Here is an 11,632-nt window from a genome sequence, read left to right as displayed (position 1 = left end):
GTGTTCCTTTGTTGCTTATAAATGCATCTTTTTTAGTGGTCACGTAGCATCTGTCTCCTGTGTGTGAATCCACTCAGAAAGGGTTAGGACTAGAACCTACCTTATTCTAGAATGACCTCATTTGACCTAACAGATAACAGAAGAAAAACCTTATTTCCACAAATAAGGTCACATTCACAGGTGAATGGGTTAGTACATGTATTTTGGGGGGATACAATTCAATTCATAACAGTTATTCTCTGTAACTTTGCATAATTTTTAATCCCTTCTTTTTTCAGCTTTTCCTTCTTCATCTGATACATAAACTTTGTAACTCTTCAAGGCTCTATTCTATAGTATTTTCTCATCTCACTCTGCACTTATTCCTAAGTAATTTCATAAACTTCCATGATTTCACATATCATCTCCATACTAGTATACCGGGAGCCCTGGTAGCATAGTGCCTAAGACATTTGACTTCTAACCAGAAAGCTGGAGGTTCAAACCCACCATCCACTCATTGAAAGTAAGATTGGGTGATTGGGCAATCTACTTTCATAGTGATACTGTCTCGGCAACCCAAGGAGGGGTCACTATGAGTCAGGTCTGACTCAATGGCAAATAACAACAACAGTATACACACCATTTATATACTGTTTGTGTTGTTGTTAAGTATTATTGATTCAGTTCTATCTCATAGTGATCCAATGTTCAATAGAATGAACAGTGCCTGATCCTGTGCCATCCTGAGAATATTTGCTATGTGTGGGCCCAATGTTGCAGAAACTTTGTAAATCTATCTCATTGAGGGTCTTCTTCTTATTACTGACCCGATAATGCCCAAAGTATGTGAGATGAAGTCTCACCATTGTCACTTCTGTATAGCATTCTGGCTATACTTCTTCCAAGACAGATTTGTTCATTTTCCTGGCATTCCATGGTATATTTAATATTCTTCATCAATATTCTGCATCAAAATTGAAATGCATCAATTTATCTTTGGTCTTCCTTGGTCATTGTCCAGCTTTCCCATGCATATGAAACAATTGAAAATGGCATGGCTTGGGTCAAGCACGTCTTAATCCAGAAAGTGAAACCTTTGCTTTTCAAGGCTTTAACGGTCTCTTGGAATAGATTTGCTCAATGTTATACACCATTTGATTCATTGACTACTTCTTCCTTAGGCATTCATTGTGAATCCAAGTAAAATTAAATCCTTGATGATTTCAATTTTGTCTCCATTTATCATGCTGTAGCTTATTGGTCCAATGGTGAAGTTGTTTTCTTTATGTTGATGTATACTCCATACTGAAGGCTGTAGTCTTTGATCTTCATCAGTAAGTGCTTCAGGTCTTTGTTTTCAGTAAGCAAGTTTGTGTCATCTGCTTATCACAGGTTATTAATGAGTTTTCCTCCATACCTGATACCACATTCTTCTTGATATAGTCCAACTTCTCAGAATTTGCCAACCATACAGATTGAACAAGTATGGAGAAAGTATACAACCCTGACACATACCTTTCGTGATTTTAAACCATGAAGTATCCCATTGTTCCATTCAAGTGGCTGCCTCTTAGTCCATGTACTCGTTCTGCATGAGTACAAACAAGTGTTCTGGAATTCCCATTCTTTCAATGTTATCTGTGATTTGTTATGATCCACACAGTTAAATGACATTGCATAGTCAAATAATAATAATAATAATAATACAGGTAAACATCTTTCTGGTATTCTCTGCTTTCAGCCAAGATCCATCTGACATTAACAGTGATATTCCTCATTCCACATACTCTTCTGAACCTGTCTTGAGTTACTGGTAGTTCCTATTGATTTACTGCTACAATTGTTTTTGAATGATTTTCAGCAAATTTTTACCTATGTAAGTTATTGATAATATTTTTTTTATAATTTCTGCATTTTTTGGATCACCTTTCCTTGGAATGAGCACAAATGTGGATCTCTTCCAGTTGCTTGATTAGGTACTTGCCTTTCAAATTTCTTGGCATAAATGAGTAAGTACTTCCAGCAGTGTATCTGTTTGTTGAAACATCTCAATTGGCATTCCATTCATTCCTGGAACCTTGTTTTTAGCCAGTCTCTTCAGTGCATCCATTGGTCCTTGATCATATGCTACCTCTTGAAATGGTTCAACATTGATTTTTTTGGTGCAATGACTTTGTATTCCTTTCACTTCTTTTGATGCATCTCCATCATTCAATATTTTGCCCATAGAATCCTTCTGTATTGCAACTCCAGACTACAATATTTTCTTCAGTTCTTTCAGGTTGAGAAATGTTGAGCATTTTCTTACTTTTTGATTTTGTGACTACAGATCATTGCACATTTCAATATAATACTTTACTTGTCTTCTTGAGCCACCCTTTGAAGTCTTCAGTTCACCTTTTTACTTTAACATTTCTTCTGTTTGCTTCAGATACTCCACATTCAAAAGCAAGTCTTACAGTCTCTTATAACATCTGTTTTGGTCTTTTCTTTCTCTACTTTTTGATGACTTTTTGCTTTCTTCATGTATGATGACCTTGATATTATTCCACAACTTGTCTGATTTCCAGTCATTGCTTTTCAGTGCATCAAATGCATTCTTGAATTGGTCTATAAATTCAGGTGAGATAAACTCAAAGTTACACTTTGTATCTTCTGGACCTGTTTTAATTTTCTTTAGCTTGCACTCAAACTTGCATGTTAGCAATTGATAGACTGTTTTTCAGTCAGCACCTGATTTTGTTCTGATTGATGACATTGAGCTTCTCCATTGTCTCTTTCCACAGATGTAATTGATTTGATTCCTGTGTATTCCATCTGATGAGTCCATGTATATAGTAGGCATTTATATTGTTGAAAAGAGGGTATTCAGTGAATAGGTCACTGGTGTTGCAAAATTGTGACCTCTGGTGTTATTTCTATCACCAAAGCTGCATATTCCAACTACTGATCTTTTGTCATTTCCAACTTTCACATTCCAATCACCAGTAATTATCACTTAATCTTAATTTCACATTTAATCAATTTCAGACTGAAAAAGTTGATAAAAATCTTCATTTTCTTCATCTTTGTCATTCGTGTTTGGTGTGCATCTTTTACTGATACTCATATTAACTAGTTTTTCTTTAGGTATATGGATATTATGGTATCAACAGCACTGTGCTTTAGGATAGATTCCTTTTGGCAATAATGTGACATCATTCCTTTTCAATTTGTCATTCCTGGCATAGTAGAGCATATGATGGTCTGATTTCAAATGTCTGATACCAGTCCATTTCAGCTTACTAGTGACTGGGATATCAATCTTCAAGCTTTTTGTTTCATTTTTGATAATTTCCAATTTTCCAAGATTTATGTTTCATACATTCCATGTTCCCATTGTTAATGGCTACAGTTGATTCCACCATGAAGTTGATTACCAGTCTTATCGTGGGGAATACTACATCCAGTTGCCCAGTCACTCAACCAGGTCCAGTCAAGTTGACACAAAAACAACTACCATAAACTGTTTTAAATATTGTCAAGGGTAGAATGAAATACATCCAGTTGTACACTGCTCTTGAATGTATACTTTTTTACAACTTTTTTGGATAATAATTTTACTTTTTGAACTAGTAATTCCACTCCAAAGAAGTAAGCATTGAAACATCCACAAAAGCTTAAACACAGATGTTTCTTGTCTGATTAGTTTGGCATCTAAATAAAGTATTATTCCATTATATTTAATTATATGTATACAGACATTGCAATAGTTTATTTTCTAATGTTTGTATATAACCAGTATACACAATTATATACATGACATAACCTTAAGTATTTTAAAAATATACATTAAAAACACTATATACTTGAAGATTTCTGGATAAGATGGTGGAATAAGCATACAAACTACACAGAACCTCTTCAACAACAACAATAATAAAAAAAAAAAACAACACTGCTGTAGAATTGTATCTGACTCAGAGCAACCCCTCCTTGGGTTTCTGAGTGTTCTGGTTACCTAGTGCTGCACTGACAAGAATATACCATAAATGGGATGGCCTTAACAAATAAGAGTCTTTTCTTACAATTTGGAGTATTTAAGTCCAAGTTCAAAGTGCTAGGCTCTAGGGTCTGGGTGAAAGCCCCTCAATCTTGGGGTCCAGCTCTGCCTCCTACTCTCAGCCCACTGAAGCTAGAAGCCTTTCTTCACTCAGACAACTGTTAGCTGCTGAGGCTGAGAAGCCCCAAGGTTGACAAGAAAAAGGCACAGTCCTGATATTACCAAACGACACAGCAGGCCATTAATTTAAGTCCATTGTAAGCCCCTTGGTCGGCAGAGCATAGCAGGCTGCTGAGCAATGACATGGCTACATGCAGGGTCCAAGCATGCCATAAACTAGAGACCATTCTCAAAACTTCTTATATGCAGGAAGCAGATCACGTACCCAAAGGCAGCTACTCAGATGCTCACAGTAGAATCCACCATGGAGTTGATTACCAGTCTCATCATGGGGAATACTACATCCAGCTGCCCAGCCACTCAACCAGGCCTAGCCAAGTTGACATGCAAACATAACCATCACACTGAGGCAGTATCACTATGAAAGTAGACTGCCCAACCTTCCTTGTGAGGAGGGGCTGGTGGGTTTGAACCACCAGCCTTCTGGTTAGCAGTCAAATGCCTTAGGCACTACACCACCAGAGCTCCTTCAACAAGAAAAGGAGAACCAAATAACACAGATACAGAAGAGAATTAGGGAGTCTTGAGCTTTTAAAGAAGGATACAGAAATAGACTAAACTCAGACTAGTGGAAGAATCTGCATGAAAACTCTGAAAAATGAGACATATGGAGCTGTTGTCTGTCAGTGATCCTGATGGCACAGATAGCTTGTAAATTGCCAAGTGGTGTTAGGACCTAAGAATTAACCTAAAAATCAGCTCTGCTAGTCAGAGGCTGCACAGAGACTTGCACTAGTGGCTGGTGAATAAAGGAGAAGCAGCAAAGAGGAACACAGGCTAAGCTGTGGTCTTTTGCCTGTCCAGAGGGTGCAGCCATTTCGAATGTTTACAAGTGGTTCAACCATTTTGGATATTTAAAGTGATATCATTCTCTCAGATTCCAGAGACATAAGAATAGGTTCCCTTTGCCAGGGACCACAAGGACATTCTGGATGCAAAAAACTGAAAAGGTATCATATTCCCCTTTTTACTCTTATAACCTAAACCTTCTTGGTGAATGGAGGTGCATCCATCCCTTACTACAACCCACCTTCTAGGCCAGCAGTAATTCCATCCAAGTTTGTGTGCTCTGACAGAGCCTGGGTGCTCTGGCCCACCCTGCCCAGATTATTTATTTATGTAGTTTTAAGTCTGTTTGTTTTTGTCTATTTTAAAGTTATTACTATATTATTATTATTATCATTACTATTATTATTATTATTATTATTATTATTATTATTTATTTTTATTCTTCCCTTCCCAGGGTCCACTTTTCAGCTTTTTCTCTCTTCCATGTTTCTGATTTCCATTTTTTACTTTCTCATGTTTAACTCCATTCCTTATTTTTCTTTTAGCATTTTCTCTATTTTTTTTGTTGTTGTTCTCCTACTCTACTTCTTTTCTCTTATTGTCCCCTACCCAGATAGAGTTTCTTTTTTCTTTCTTTTCTTTTTTTGGTGATTGTTCCTGTGTGTTTACATGGTGTGTTATTTGTCCACTTGCTTTTAATTTTGATGTTTTTTTTGATTGCTGATTTTGTCTAACTGAATAGGAAACAGCAGCTGTGCCCATACAATGCAACCACACCTGCATGTCTTGCAGCTCTACTTACTGAGTGAGAGCCATCATTTCCTTCTCCACCAACTACCCAACAGTAAATGACCACCAAGAAGAGCCTGACTCACCTTTAACTGCTGTTCACAAACACTTACAAGAGATCTAAATACAACAATGTCACAATTTCTGTTCATACAGAGAAACATGATAAAGCAGTAGAAACAAGAGAGCAGGATACAGAGCCAGAACACATCCCTGAAGAAGAAGCAGCATTGGAACTCCCTGATAAGGAATTCAAAACAATTATATTTAGGTACCTTCAAGGATTGAGAGACAGATCAAGGAAAACACAGAAAAAATGATAGAACAATTTTGTAAGAAAATACAAGAACAAAATGACAAAATAAATGAAAAATTACAAATGATACACAATCTATAGATAGAAATCCAGAAGATTGATACTTAATTTTCAGAAATAGATAACACATTGAAAGGGCAAAGAAGTAGAATTGAATCAACGAAAGACAGAATTAATGATATTGAAGACAATAACTGAATACGTTTTGGAAAGGCATCAATCAGAAAAATGATCAAAGCAAAATGAAGAAAACCTAATTTTCATGTGGGATACCATCAAAAGGAATAACCTACATGCAATCAGATTTCCAGAACAGGAAGAGAAAAAGAAAACCGTTAACAAAATTGTCCAAGATTTGTTGGAAAAGAACTTCCCTGATATGATGAAAGATAAGAATACATCGATTCAGGAAGTCCAACGAATCCCAAACAGGATAGACCCCAAAAGAAAATCACCAAGACATATCATCATTAAACTCATCAAAACCAAAGACAAAGAAAGAATCCTGAAAGCAGTATGGGAAAAACAAAAAGTTACCTACAAAAGACAACCAATAAGGGTGAGCTCTGATTTCTCAGAAGAAACCATGCAAACAAGAATGCAATGGTATGGTATATATAAAACACTGAAAGAGGAAAATACCAAGAATTACTTATCCAGCAAAATTTTTCCTCAGATATGATGGTGAAATTAGGGCATTTCCAGATAAGCAGAAATTAAGGAAATTTGTTAAAACCAGACAAACTTACAAGAGATGATAAAGGAAGTCCTTTGCACAAAGAACAAACATCAAACAACAGCTGACCATTAACACAAATGATGACATAACCCAGACATCAACCCAGTTATGAAAGTATCCAAAGTAAAATAAGCTTACAAGATTGTGAACAGGGAACCAAAGAAGTCAATTAGCAAATGAGGACAACTACAAATCCAAAAGAGGGGAAAGATAGCACAGTTACAGAACTTCTAAAAGGTGAAGAAGTCAAGAGAGTTGCAAGATAGAATGGACTGTTATCAACTCAGGAAGAAAATTATAAATCAGGGTAACCTCAAAAAGAAATGATAAACCTTCACATTACAATAAAAAGAGGACAAGCACAAATATTTAGCAAATGCTAAAACAACAGCAACAAAGGAAATGATAACATGATTCATAAACAAAACAAGCTCAGTACAGAAAATTATATGGAACAGAGAAATGAGCTACACCATGAAAAAGCAGATAACAAAATGACAGTAATGAATTCATACTTGTTGATAATTACACTGAATATCAATGGATGAAATGCACCACTCACAAAATGAAGAGTTGCATATTGGATTAGAATACATAATCCATCAATATGGTGTCCACAAAAGACACAACTTAGATACAAAAACAAAAATAGACTAAAAATCAAAGGTTGGAAAAAGATATTTCCAGCAAATGGCAATCAAAAAGGAGCAAGAGTGGTAATATTAATTTCTGATCAAATTGACTTTAAGACAAAAACCACCATAAGAGACATGCAAGGGCATTATATAATGATTAAAGGATCAATTGAACAAGAAGATATAACAATAATAAATATCTATGGACCCAATGAAAGAGCCCAAAATACATAAATTAGACTTTAACAGAATTGAAAAGGCAATTAGATGACTCCACAGTCACAGTAGGCGATTTAATACACAACTTTCAATGAAAGATTGAATAACTGGTAAGAAACTCAAAAAAATGTAGAACAGCTAAACAATACAATCCACCAACTGGATCATATAGACATGTACAGAGCACTTCACTCAACAACAGCAAAATATACATTTTTTTCCAGTTCACATGGAACATTCTCCATGATAGACCTATATTAGGCCATAAAGCAAGCCTTAATCAATCTAAAAACATTTAAATACTGCAAAACATCTTCTCAGATTACAATGTTATCAAATTAGACATCAACAATAGGAAGATCAACAGAAAAAGAGTAAACACATGGAAAATGAACAACAGTCTCCTTAAGACTGACTGGGTAATAGAATAAATGAAAAATTAAATTAAAAAATTCCTTGAATCGAAGGAAAATGAAAACACAACATACCAAAATCTTTGGGACACAACAAAACCAGTGAGGAGAGGCCAATTTATAGCAATAAATGCACACATCAAAAAAGAAAAAAGAGCCAAAATCAACACTATAAATGAACATCTACAACAATAAGGAAAAGAACACAAGAAAAGCCTACAGTCGCCAGAAGAAAAGAAGTAATAAAGATTTGAGCAGAAATCAGTAAAACAGAAAATAGAACAATACAAAAAAATCAACAAGACTAGAAGTTAGTTTTTAAAAAGATTAATAAAATTGACAAACCACTGGCAAATTTAACAAAGGAAAAGAGGAAGAGAATACAAATAACACAAACAAGAAACAAAATGGGCAACATCACTATATAACCAACTGAAATAAAAAGGTAATATCAGGATAGTATGCAGAACTATACTCCAACAAAGTTGTAAATCTGGAAGAAGTGGACACATTTCTAGAAACACACTGCTTACCTGAACACAGACAGGGGGAAAAGTTGAACAGACCCATAACAAAAGAATTTTGTTCAAAAAATTGAACAGGTCATAAAAAAATGACCAACATAAGAGATAGACAACAGATGCTAATACCAATCAATGTGTTCACAATATCTCATTGCCATTAACATCAAACACTAGGCTATACAGATAAGTACATAAACACCTGAGAAGATCAGATGGGGGTCAGTGAACAGAAGTATACTCTAGACCAAGGATAGATTCAGCTGAGGCTAATCTTGCACAGACACCAGTGATGCAAAATACCTGCAGTCCTTACAGAAACAGTAGATGACAGACAGAGTAATCCCTCACAGACATTCCAACACTACAGGAGAGAGATCCAATAGACCTACTACATCAGGACCATAGTACTGGGGGACACCAGACTCAATTGACACAACAAAATACATAAAAGTGTTGCTCCACATCCTATATTGGTGAGTAGTGATAGGTCTTAAAAGCTTTCAAGGAGCCATCTAAGATGCAGGTAATGGTGTCCCAGCGTGGGAAGTGAAGAAGAATGAAAACAAAACAAAAACAAAAAAAAACCAAGGGCATTTAGAAGCAATCAGACCTAGAACATGATGGCCCTCGAGACCAGAAGAACTGGATGGTGCCTGGCTATCAATGCCAACCACTCATTAAAGGATCAAATTTGGAGATCCTGGATAGAGTGGGAGGGAAAATGTGGAACAAAATTCAAAAACTCAATAATGATCAGAATTATTGGTCAGATGAAATCTGGTGAGACACCCAATACTATGGTGCCTGGAATAAAAGTCACCCCCAGGGGCAGGCTTTCAGCCCAATAGTTAACAAGATGTACACACAGACCACTCAACTCAGGATGCTACACCCACACACTCAATGGTAATACATCCCTTAGAGTAATAGACCATGGGACACCAAAGGACCAACATTCAAATTGAAGAAATGCAGGACAAACAGGAGTGCATAAATATGAGGGACACAGGGGGTGGGTTACGGGGTAGGGAGGGGAGGAGACTGGGTTAGAGTTGGACATAGTGAATGCAGAAGGAATAAAAAATAAAAATTAAAATTACCAACAACAAAAAATTCCTGGCCCAGACACTTTCACTGGAGAATTCTACCAAACATTCAGAGAAAACTGATACCTATCCTATTTGAAGTGTTCCAAAACATATTAAAGGGTGGAATCCTTCCTAACTCATTTTATGAAGCAAGCATAACCTTGAAAAATTTTGCCTGCTAAACGAGGCAAAAATATCACTAAAAGGAAAACTACAGACCAACATCCCTCATGAATATAGATGCAAAAATCTTCAACAAAATCCTAGCCAATAGACTCCAACAGCAGCATATCAAACAAACAATTCATTATGACCAAGTGGGGTTCCTATCAGGTATGTAAGTATGGTTCAACATTAGAAAAACAATCAATGTCATCCACCACATAAATAAAACAAAGAAAAAGAACCACATGGTCATGTCAATTGATGCAGAAAAGGCATTTGATAAAATCCAACACCCATTCCTGATCAAAACTCTCAGCAAAATAGGAATAGAAAGGACATTCCTCAACATAATAAAGGACATCTATCTATCAAAACCAACAGCCAACATTATTCTCAATAGAGGGAGATTGAAACCTTTCCCCTTGTGAACAGGAACCACACAAGGATGCCCTCTCTCACCACTTCTATTAAACAATGTATTGGAAGTCCTAGCCGGGGCCATAAAGCAAGAAAGGGAAATCAAAGGCATCCAAATTGTTATGGAAGAAGTTAAACTATCCCTATTTTCTTATGATATGATCCTCTACCTAGAAAACCCAAGAGACTCAGCCAAAAATCTCCTGGAACTAATTCAGAGATTTAGCATCATGGCAGGACAAGATCAACATCCAAAAATCAGTTGGATTCCTCTACACCAGCAAAGAGATTGCTGAGAAAGAAAGAAGAAAATCAATATTATTTATAATGTTGTTGTTGTTGTGTGCTATTGCGTCAGACTTGACTAATAGCAAACCCTCTTTGGGTTTCCAAGGCAGTGTCACTATGGAAGTAGATTGCACAACCTTCCTTGCAAGAAGTGGCTGGTGGGTTTGAACCACCAACCTTCTAGTTAGCAGTCAAATGTTTTTGGGCACTACACTACCAGAGCAATAACTTCCAAATAAAATAAATAAATAAATGCTTGGGAATAAATCTTACCAGTAAGAAAAAAGACTTATACGAAGAAAATTATAAAAGACTATTTCAAGAAACCATAAGAGATATACATAAGTGGAAGAACTTACCATGCTGTGGATAGGAAGAGTGAACATTGTGAAAATGTCAACTATACTCAAAGCAATTTATTCATTCCATGCAATCCCCTTCCAGATCCCATCAACACGAAGGATATGGAAAAAACCATTACTAACCTAATATGGAAAGGAAAGAGACCTTAGATAAACAAAGCACTATTGAAGAAGAAGAAGAAGTAGGAGGTCACCCATTCCTGGATCTCAAAACCTACTATACAGCCACGGTGGTCAAAACTTTCTGGTATTGATACAAAGACAGACACATTGAACAATGGAATAGCATTAAGAACCCAGAAATAGGTTCATCGACCTACACTCAGCTTATCTTTGACAAAGGGACAAAGTCCATTAAATGCGGAAGAGATTGTCTGTTTAACAAATGGTACTAGGAAAACTGGATATCCATTTGCAAAAAAAGTGAAACAAGATCTGTACCTCACACCATACACAAAAACTAAATCTAAATGGATCAAAGACTTAAATGTGAAATCTGAAAGTATAAAGTTCCGCAAGGAAAAACTAGGGGCAAATTTGTTGTGTTGTTGTTATATGCCATCTAGTCAGACCCGACTCATAGCGACCCCTCCTTGGGTTTCTGAGGCAGTGTCACTACGGAAGTAGATTGCCTCATCTTCCTTCCGAGGAGTGGCTGGTGGGTTTGAACCACCAACCTTCTGG

The sequence above is a fragment of the Orycteropus afer genome, unplaced genomic scaffold (assembly GCF_000298275.1).
Source record: "Orycteropus afer afer isolate SDZICR_OR568_19922 unplaced genomic scaffold, OryAfe1.0 scaffold00080, whole genome shotgun sequence".
NCBI classification, from domain to species: Eukaryota; Metazoa; Chordata; class Mammalia; order Tubulidentata; family Orycteropodidae; genus Orycteropus; species Orycteropus afer.
The sequence above is the reverse complement of the archived record's forward strand: the minus strand, read 5'-3'. Positions refer to the sequence as shown.